Genomic DNA, 11,516 nt, shown 5'->3' with positions numbered 1-11,516 from the left:
AGTTAGGACAGTCGACTGTTTACCACTATGTAACATCACCTTTTCTTTTAATAACACTTATTAAGCACTTGGGCACTGAAGACACCACTTGGTTAAGTTTAGCAAGTGGGATTTCCCCCCATTCATCCATTATGCATTTCCTCAGCTGCGCAACTGCACAGGGCCTTCGTTGTCTTAATTTGCACTTCATAGTGCGCCACACATTCTCAATTCGGAGACAGGTCAGGACTGCAGGCAGGCCATGCTAGCACCCGCACTCTCTGCCTACGCAACCATGCGCTTGTAATCTGGGCAGAATGTGGTTTGGCGTTATCCTGCTGAAAAATGCAGGGATGTCCCTGGAAAAGACGATGTCTGGATGGCAGCATATGTTGCTCCAAAATGTGTACATCTCTTTCTGCAAAAATGGTGCCCTCACAGATGTGCGAGTTACATGACAGACAGACACTCATACACACTGTCACACCCACACACACACACACACACTTTCACAGACAGACACACGCACACACACTCACTTTCACAGAGACAGACACACAAACACAGAGACAGACACACACACACTCACTTTCACACAGAGACACACAAACACATACACTTTCACACAGACACACACACACATACATACATACATACATACATACATACATATATAAGGAAAAGAAACAATACATTTAAAAATCACAAAAAGATGTAATAAAGTACAGAAAATCTAAATGTAATAAAATGTGATCTTTAATACACACAAATATGTATGGCTGGTCGGATGCGTCTTGGACTCGGGTTCCTCTTCATTACGTATAATGCTTTTGCCTTTTGCTATAGCTTTCCGTGGAGGGGATCGTGGGTGAGTTTGTACCATTCTTGGGAGGCTCTGCCTTGTTGGGGCGGAGCTGTGATCCAGGTGAACAGCAGATCGGACATAGGTGGGCATGTGGGCGGAGGAGGAAGGCCGGTCAAGCAAATAAGCTTGCTAAGGTACGCAGCAGCAGCAAGCAGCCCCACCATCCAGTCAGCCAGCCAGTCTGGCTGGCAGTGACTGAGTGGTTGACAGACGGCAAGCAACGGAATGTACGTGCTCTGTGATGTCATAGGAGTCACCTGAGAGAGATGTTTGTGATGTCATCGCTGAGCTGGCTGGCTCTGTGTGTCTTGCTGGCTGTGTGTGTGTGTGTGAGAGAGAGAGAGACTTTTTGACTTTTATCAGACTTCATTGCCTGTTTGCAACACGCAATAATTCATACAAAAGAAAATAAATAAATAAATAAAAAATAGTGTTCCCCTTTGTTTGTCTCCCCCCAACAAGCATTAACTCCGCCACTGATCTGTACACTTTTAAAGAAAGCAACCCAATACACACAACAAAACAACCATCAAATACTAAACCCTATAAATGAATTACATAATAAAAACCAACTCCCCGTCATACAATTCACAAAGGGCATCATTAATACACCAGACCTGTTCAAAACTCTCCAAATCATTCATCAGCCTGTAATAGTTAAACTCTAGTCTGACTCTGCACTTGACCAGCATGGCAAACACTCTCACTGCATCCTCACTGCCCTCCCCACACACTCTGTTCTTCCTAGTCTTATAGACGGCCATTTTAGCCTGGCCCAGCAAGAAGTTTACCAGCTGGTCCACATGTTTGGTCCTTCTGGTGTATCGCGCCCCTAAAATAAAAACCTTTGTGTTAAAAATCAGGTTAAGATCAGTAAAAAGACGAGTTAAAAGACTAAAAATGGGTGACAACCGAGAGCAAGTGCTGAAACAGTGAAACACGGTCTCTCTCTGAGCACAGAATGGGCAGGCGTCGGACACAGCAGGGTTAAGAACAGTAATAAAAGAATTGACAGCAATAATGGTGTGTAACACCCTCCACTGCAGATTGCCAGCTCTCTTATTGAGGGGGGCTTGTACAGGCTTCTCCAGGCGGGCGCAGTGTCTTCCCCCAGCCCCAGCCTGTAAAGTAATTTTAGGAATCACAAAGAAACAGTTGAAAGTGCTAAATAAGTATTTTGATGCACCATATTAATTTAGGAAATTTACATGTTGTTTTTCATCAGCTTCTGTATCTGATGGCTCCACATCACTGGCTGGATTGATAGCAACGACACTCTAAAAAAAGAAGTGTTAAGTTTGAGCATTCAGGACTTGTTTTGAAGATCCTGAATATCACTGGTCCACAATTTATCTGTGAAACTATGGGTTAATCTCCATATACAAAATACTTTTCACACACACTTTAAATTTACAACTAAATTTACATGTTGATGTCTTTCGTCAGCTTCTGTATTTGATGGCTCAATATAACTGGTTGCATTAACAGCAACGGCACACTACAAGAAAATAACATTATATTTAAACATTCAGGACTGGTTTAGCATCACCTCGAATATCCCTAGCCCTTGAGGTCGATTGTTATTGTGGTCTTCAAGACCAGTGCTTCTCAACCTTAGTCCTGGAGGAGGCCCACTGTCTGCTGATTTTCATTACAACAACATTGTAGGTTATATCAGTGACTGTGGTCCTAAAGTACCCCTATGCCTGCTGTTTTTTTTCCAGTTGAGCTCTTAATTACCTAATTGGCTTAACTGAAGCCATTTAACCCTTTTCCCAGGTCTTTGGTTGTTGATGAGTTACAAAGAGCTGGATTGTGGCCCGCCATGACTGGAAGTGAAGAACACTCACTCTAGGCCTTTAACTTAATGTTCATATGTAGGGGCCTATCCATCTGATTTGTTTTTGCACATTTATTAACAGAAAAATTGATGGTACGTGAAATCATCTGAGCTGAAAAATATAATGTTCCACCAATAATAAAATAAATGTATTAATTAAAATTATAGAGATAATAGAATGTTCACAGATTATTAGTTCAGAAAACAAAATATTTTTTTATATCTTAAATAGAATTAACACTCAAATCAGTTGTAGGGTAAACAAGGTCTATTTTTTGGATTGATTTTATAATTATACATGTATGGCTGCATGAAGCTTACCTGAGAATCTGATATTTTAGTAACTTTGTTGCTTCTTGTTGGGTAGTCCACGTTTGCCGCCGTTCTTTTTCTGTAAATGTAAATCAAAAGGCAATAATTACATACTGTAATTAAAATACAAAAAGTATAAACATTGTATTATTATTTTTGTATCCTGTTTCTCCATCTCGATGCTGTTCTTTTTGGAATTGCATATCTAGGTTTACTTAAATACTGTTTATAAGATTGTAAACTCATCATCCAAATTTCTTCATTTGCCAAACTTTATGTAGTGCGCTTGCAGTTTCAGAAGAAGAAAAAAAACTGTAACAGATGGGATATGTAGTACTTTATACTCGAGTGGTCTATGCGATTACACCCTGTTGGTGTTATTAAGAACGCCAAGTACCAGAATGCAGAGCGGGACTGTTTTTTGTGCCGTGACTTGTCGGGGGAAAAAGGCGCAGAAAAAACGGACGAGAAGGTGAAGGTAGTATGGCGGTGATGCACGCGTTGGTGAAGTGGGAAAGCGGGGTCGACAAAGACTCTTACAGCGTGATTCCCACTGCTTGCTTTCGCAATTTTGATTTATTCAGCATTGCTGATGATGACGAAGAGACGACTCGAAACTTCAGAGCAGAGTGGAGAGACACGAACAAACCTCCAAAAGGTGGATGGCCTGTCCATGAAGCGCAGATCATTATGACTGGTAACAATGTTTATTTAAAAAAAAAAACATTAAAGTCTTTACATGCTATTTGATATATACAATCACAGTATATTTGAAATGAATGTTTAAGTTATTAATGTGTTGTACTTCTAACATACTCTTATAACATGGTAGGTGGTGGTGAGGGCGCTAAAAACTCGTCATACTTGACTGGCATTTGTAAGAACGATTTATTGTGTGTTGTGCTTTACAATAAAATCCCCCAAATCACAAAATAAATTAAACCAGATATAATTTAACTTCAGTTTTGATTCACTGTTGGCTGTTCATCTTAATTTGTATGGTCAAAGCACAGTATTTTTATGACAAATAAATATAATCCCCAAATATCTGTGGACATAATGCAGGGTTTTATTTATTTTATTTTTATTTTAGGAAAAGAAGGCGAACTAAGAAGAAAACTTAATGACCTAACAAAAATGCCCTGTCCTAAAATGAAGACAGTACCTAAACCAAACAAAAAACTTCAAATTTCAGATGATAGTGACCTTGATGAACCACAGTTACCGGTGAGATAATTACAGTGACGATAATAAATGTATTGCAGGATTGTGTTTTTTAAATCATTTTCATATATATATATATATATATATATTCATTTTAAACTCTTTTTCTCTCTGAATACAGCACAAAATAAGAAAGAAAACCGATGGAGCTTCAAGAATTAGATCCCGTCATATTCTACAGACATTTAAAGAGTCCAGTGAAGTTGAGCTACAGCAAAACGTTAAGCAGCTCGAAAAGGAAATCACAAGACTTAAAAATGAAAACCAATGTCTTCGAAACCGTATGGTTGATGGTAAGTTTTTTTATTTATAGCAAATAATTCCTTACCTTGATAAATGTTATTCTTCAGTAATTTAGATTCCAGAGTAATGTATTATAGTTGATCATACTGAAGTAATCTAGAACCACAATACAGACTCTTAATGTGCACTGTCTAATAGTTTAATAATACTGATTATTAAATAAAGTTTTTCAACATAACTTCATAATCCTACATTAATGACTATATGCATTACATTAGACCTGGTAATTCTTGTATTTTATCTCTTTTATTTTTTTCGTAGCTAATGTTAATGACCCACAAAAAGGTCAGTTTGCCAATAACATAGAGCAAGTCTCTCAAGTATAATTGCAGGCATTGATGGTTTTGTTTTCACTTTGTATTAAATATATTACTAGAAATGATTATCATTTAATACTAAGGTTTTTTTCTCCAGAGATTCCAGACCTTTTGGACAATCTGAAAAAAATTGTAACAAAAGCCACATTTATCAGCGATGAAGACAAAAGTGTGTCACCATCAAGTGGTTCTGACAGCCCCACAGCAAATTGTTCTGAATCTGACAAAGAATCACCAAAACAGGTATAACACTCTTGGTCTACAATATTACAAAGACAAGGTAAAAATATATATATTGAAAACAAATATTGGTTGTAAACAATCTAATGATGCTACATTATCAGTTATATTCATAGTTATAGTTGATAATAAGAATGTAATTGAATTATGGGTGTCACAGATTCACTGACTTTATTATGTCTGTAAATTAATAAACTTAGAATTGAGACATACTGTGGTCTTTAATAACACATTTCTGTAACAAAATCACAGCCTTACTGATAATGTATTCCACTTAACATAATATAAGAATAGTTTGGGGATAAACTTGTTTTTTATTTACCATTGTCTTTTAGGTGGAAATATTCCCAGGCACTGGAGTTTACATTGACAAACTGTCCTGGATCCTTGCAGAGAGCTGCAGCACGAATACGTCATATGCAAGAACCCTGACGGTTGCTGTCTTTGACTTTCCAACATTACTAAAGAGCAATCTTCGTGGTGGTGGCAGCAAGAGAGATCCAACTTTGGAGACATTAAGATCCTCATTGATGTTATTGAGGATCATATACAGCTGCCTTCGGAAGGACACGACGTGTTTCAGTTGCGGGGCTTTGCAGCCCAGCGGGACCCTCTTAATGCCGGACATCAGCTGCCCGAGCCGGTGCGGATGAACGGAGGGACGTTAGACAGCGTTACCTTCCGGGCAGGAGCAGCGAGCGGCAACACCGGGGTGAAAGTGTCGTCTAACACTGTGCCATTAGCCACTAGCTGATTGAGCAGATCAGTGGTTTTTAAGAAGATAACAATGGCAGCAGACTTGATATTTTCACACCCTGCTACCTCCCCAACCGCTAACACACACTGCTCTAGGGGGCAGAACTGCACCGGAGCGATCTTGACTCCATGGCGTCGGGTCAGTTTTTCAAAAGATGCATTCAGGGGGTCCGACCCCCCGACCCGGGAAGAACTACCGGTACTCCCCCCTCCCCTCCCCTGTTCCCCCACAATAAGAAAAGCACTGAAAACAGAAGACAAAATAAACAAACTGAAAAAAGTAAAGCAACAAAAAAACGCAGCCAAAGGACAGAGCTCTCAGCAGCACTCCCGCTCACTGCAGACCCCTCCCACACACTCCTAGCTGAGAGAGAGAGAGAGAGAGAGAGAGAGAGAGAGAGAGAGAGAGTTAGTGTCTGTCTGTCTCTCTCTCTCTGTAGATGCATCATAGGGAACATATGTAACAATCTCTCTTTTTGTTTACCAAAAATGAGAATGAACGTATTTCAAGTGGGTGTTGCCTTGGTTGGAAACGTTTTAAGATTATTTATGAAGTGTAAAGTGGATTTGTCTCAGTTCTCCGTAGTTTTCAATGTATGTGCCATTCAGTAGCGTTCATGTTACAGATGTGCCCTATGCAGTGGTAGGGTCAATAAAATGTCAGTAAAACTTTATTTTAGCAATTATGGAGGGGAAGAACTGCAAATAGCGGGTCCCCACTAATTATCTAACTTACCAACAACGTTTAAAATTAGGTCTTGCGAAGCTGCCAAATAATGCTGTATAATCGTATGTGTCTTCATACACCGGCTGCTATAGTCTGATAGCTTTGATTATATATATATATATATATTTTCTCGTGAACCACAAATGCTATTTGCTTGATTTTTACAGAGTATGTTATAAATACCATTCTTATGAAGCCTGACAAATTGTATGCTGTAATTATGAATATTTTCAAATCATTTGTTTGTTTTTCCTAACATGTTACAAATGATCCCTATGTGAAAGATGCATTATATCTTAATAACGTCTAAACAATTACAGATATACAGATTATTATTTTCGGTAAAGTTATAACACATTGCTATTAACTATGTGTGTCAGTAAAAGTTTAAAAAATCCTAATAATTTTTTATTGATCCTGCAAAATAGGTGTTTAGGGAACATTTGTAACATTAGGGTTACGATTTGCCATAGACGCGGAATGAGTTTGATTGTGATGTTAAATGGGGTTTAAAGACGCAGTCGCCTCGGTGCTGATTACTATTGCTGTGTTTCTCCACTTCTACTCCATGCTTGGGAACGCCCACATCCAGTGACGTCAAAACCGGTGGAAAAGCGGGCCGGTTCAAAAAAGATCAGCTGGATCCCAGGCCGAGCAGCAGCTCCGGCTCCAGCACCGGCACCATGTCGCTGGAAAAGCGCTAAGTGAGCTCACAGTGAGCTCAGTGTAATGTCTGCTCTGGTGAGCTCACAGTGTGACCTAGTCGTGAGTTCACGTCTTCACTGGGTAGTCCATGACAACTTAATTGACTCAATTCTTGGGCTTAATTGGTCAAAATGACCATTGGTTGAAGGTACTCAGGGACTGATGTGTAGAGAGACTTATTAAACCTGCAGGATTGTGGTTTTCCCAGAACAGAATTAACCAGTGTAGCGTTATGTTGGGTGTATTCTGATAAGAGCATTTTAGCTCTGAGCTGAAGCACTGATCTAAAGAAGACCTCTCCCCCCCAAATTTATCAGATTTCCTTAACTCATCAGCATGTGAACTGGTTTACATCAAAGTGACAGTCTTGGGAGGATGGCACCAAGAATGGGCCAAATAGCTTGGAATCCCTGCTGTGAGATGTCTGGGGAAGGGGGCCTGTAGGAAATAAAAACTCTTTGAAATGGACGAGAGCCGAAATCCCGACACAGAGCTACGAACCCGTGCCAACCGGCATTTCCAAAAGATGGCATGGATTGACATCAGTCATAAATCAAGCCCCCCTCCAATAGGACACTGGGGGCTGAAGCCGAAATCCAATCTCACAAACTAAAGAACCAATCACCTATTGATCTGACAGGCGTATAAAGGGTAACGCACGGCATCTCTCTCTCTCTCTCACCTAAACCAGTAACTCGCTGCCACAGCTCAACTTGTATTTCTGTTGCCAGAACCGGAACCAGAAACCAACTAAGTCTTTACCAGCAACAGAAGGGTTAAACTGGGAGAAGGAGATTGAGCCGTACGAAGAATTCTTTTAAAGGACTTTATTAAATAAAGAACTTTACAGACTGCGCTGCCCGCCTGTGCCCAGCCATCCAGCTGGACAATTGACTAAGTCGACTGAATACGAAAGTCATTTAAATAGCTATTTGAGTCTTAAGAAACTTGACCCTTGGAACGAACAGGGCCCTGCTTTCCTCAAAGACTTTGTCTTCAAGTAACTACGGTGGAACCCTGCTTACAAAGAAGATTTTGTGCACAACCTTGGAGCCTTCAAACCAGTGGAAAATCTGTTTGGAAAAGACTCTACATTCGCGAAACCCCAACTTCCAGGTGCATCGACTGAGTGGAAGTTCTTGGACAAAGCCGAACCGGACTGCCTTTGTTCCAAACCACACGGACCTCGTGCCGTGTGCTGTTATCTGAGCCCGAAGCCAGAGAGGCCTCTCTGCGACGAAGTTCACATAAGTTTAACAGTTTGGAGTTTGTGATTCATGACATTTGAGAAATCAATTAGAAATGTTAATCTGTGATTCATAACTCTAGAATGTGTAATATCATTTAGTTTTCTTAAACATAAATGTGTGTTGCATTCAACTGTTTTGTTGATAATTTTAGAAATAAAATCTGTCAACGCCGAGAAATATCTTCTCATTCCTGTTTAACTGTTTAGTCTGAAATTGACACAAGTTAATAGACACCAGATTATAGGTGGCCCTGCCTATCCTTAATCATTGAATAATAATCAGTTAAGGGAAATTGTGGTAACAAGTAATGATAGGATCTTTCTCTCCACCTAAACGTTAATGAGACTGATATATATATAACGAGAAGTTACCTGACATAAATACTAACCTGCATAGTTATTGAATGTCTGACTAACAATACTAATGAGAGACTCACCTTCGTCTTACTAACCGGTATTGTAGTCAATGTGTTTATAACCTTTTTTGTTTAATGATTTGTGTGTTATCATATGCGATCCCATGGTCTTTGATTTGGTCACGGAAGTGATTTGTCTTTGATTTGTTGATCTAGAGTTGAATTTTAATTAGTTTTTCCCTTTTGTATAATTAGTGTAGTGCTACATTTAGTCTTTGTTTTTGAATAAATTTGACAATTTATATCTTTGGAATTGGTGTCTGCATCCAATTATTACAGAAAATGAGTTCTACAAGATTCCAGGATTCGTGATAAGGTGATACTATAAATTCACTTCTTTAATTGAATTTTATAAGTGTACCTTACGCTACACCTTTGACCACCACGTCTTCCTCCTCCCACTGCTTGACCTCTATTGTGACCTGGATCACCTGCCGGCTCCATGTTATCGCTGTGTTGTTGAGGTGGATAGCACGCATTTCACTCGATACTCGTACCACAATGTGAAATCAATCATCAATAACCAGTTGGCAGTATTGGAAAAGCAATTACAAGGGCCTGCATACATACAGTAATGTCAAATCTGATGTGGAAGAACAATTCCTTTATCCCTCTGTTCTCCACCAGGGTTGTGCTGATCGCCTCGATTGGCAAGTTTGCAGTGTGAGGAGTGGATCCATGTCGTCGTTCCTAGGCACTTCACAGCTGTGTGGGTGGTCAGGAGCACCTGGTAGGGCCCTGTCCACCTGGGCTGTTGGGAGGACTTTCTCTTGTGTGCTTTGATATACACAGTCATCTTGCTGGAAGGGGTGGTAAACCTGCTGGGATGGTTCAGTCTGGGCGGCTTTCATCTGTGAATGGACAGCTTCGAAAGCACGTGTTAGTCCCATACAAAAAGACAACATAGCATCATCCATCAAGTGGATGTCCATTTCCCTTACAGACAATGGAGGAGTGATGGAGAGTCTCATAAGTCATCCCATAATAATCTCACACGGAGAAAGACCTGTTTTTCTCAATTTGCTGACGATTTCATTGTCATTAGGACTATAGGAAGGGGATCTGGACGTTTGAGTCCTGTTTGTTTGCATATATTAGACAGCTTATTCTTTAATATCCCATTTTGTTTCTCCACTGCTCCAGCTGACTGAGCCTGATGGGGCAGTGAAAATGTTGTTTACCTCGCAGGGCTTTGCATAGTTCCTGCACTATTGTCCCAGTGAAGTGAGTGTTCCTATCACTGGAAATTTCCCTGGAATGCGAAATCTACATATAACATCCCTTAACTGTATTTTTGCTACTTTTACTACTTCAGCCTTCCTACGGGATAGGCTTCAACCCATTTAGAACACCTATATATTATTACAAGTATATATTCATATCCACAACATTTAAGCTCTTGAACACAATCTATTTGCATATTGCAGGATTATGAGCTTGACAAATGTGGCAAGTTCTACAATATTGCTAAGCTGTTACTATAAAACCTGGGGCAAACCAATTTAAAAGACTGATGCACACATCCCCCCTTTGCCCGTGTGGCCAACACCATGCGCCACATGGGCAAACCAGGGAAAGAGTGCCTGTGAGGCAACCAATGCATTAGCAAATGTTTGAGCTCTCTTATGGAAGGTGCAGTGGCCAGTTGCAATTTCCTGGAGCTTTTACAGTGCATCTCAAATTAAATTTCATCCAGCCCCAGGTCATAAAAGTCAAACCCTAGTTACGACATACATAACACATACATTTTGTTGCTTCAAAGAGAATACAAAAGTCAGCAAAACATTCTTTTTTACAAATTCAGTTTGTAAACTGTATTGTACATATATTTGTTGCGTTTTGATTTATAAACATTATACATTGTACAAATCTTAAGTGAAGGGCAATGGACTGATTCTGACTTCATGGCTGTCATTCTATTCATTTGAATAATGTGACATCTCCACTAATAGTACATTATAAATTAAACTATCAATAGAAGAATATGTGCTACTGCGGACGTCATCTGAGCAGTTTCACAATATATTGTAGATTCCTATAATCTGGAAAACCTTTAATTATAGTATTTTAACTTATTTCTCCACTGAGTCAAGCATCACTTCAGCGTAGTGGACCTCAGCATTGGTCTGTTCAAGTTGCTGTGAGGCTGTCTTTAAAGCCGCGCCCTTGGCCTACTGTGTCTCAACAAGAACACCAGCATCTTCTCCATATGGGTCAGACATCGGTTCCTTCAGGACACGATTCATAATATGCATATCTGCCATGTGGAATAAATCAGTCTGAAGACACAATGTGTGGTTCACACAACATCAGAGATCGTCCTTATAAAAGGCATCTCTATCACATTAGTTGACATTCGCACAATCTATAAGGTTTCTAGTAAAGGGACAATTCAAAATAATAATAATCTTGATTCCAATTTATCTCATTTATCAAATTATTTCAGTACAGCACTCAGCTGTCGTCAGCAGCATCATATCTCCTGTGTTTATTGAATCAGCTTTACTTCCTAGTGTAGATACTCTTTTTGTGTGGAGTTGTCAAAGTTTCAAAACAATGTGCTTATCTTTGTCCTTTTATCTA

General features: G+C 39.7%; 1 non-coding gene across 1 annotated transcript; it reads left to right on the top strand.

Moving 5' to 3' along the window:
* The first annotated feature begins 775 nt into the window (after positions 1-775).
* Positions 776-890, top strand: LOC136732153 (U5 spliceosomal RNA). Its single transcript, XR_010809791.1, has one exon. It is a non-coding gene; the product is annotated as a U5 spliceosomal RNA (small nuclear RNA).
* The last annotated feature ends 10,626 nt before the right edge of the window (positions 891-11,516 follow it).

The sequence above is a fragment of the Amia ocellicauda genome, unplaced genomic scaffold, assembly GCF_036373705.1.
Source record: "Amia ocellicauda isolate fAmiCal2 unplaced genomic scaffold, fAmiCal2.hap1 HAP1_SCAFFOLD_34, whole genome shotgun sequence".
Classification (NCBI taxonomy): Eukaryota; Metazoa; Chordata; class Actinopteri; order Amiiformes; family Amiidae; genus Amia; species Amia ocellicauda.
Note: the sequence above shows the minus strand (reverse complement) of the source record. Positions and strands in the feature narration are given on the sequence as shown.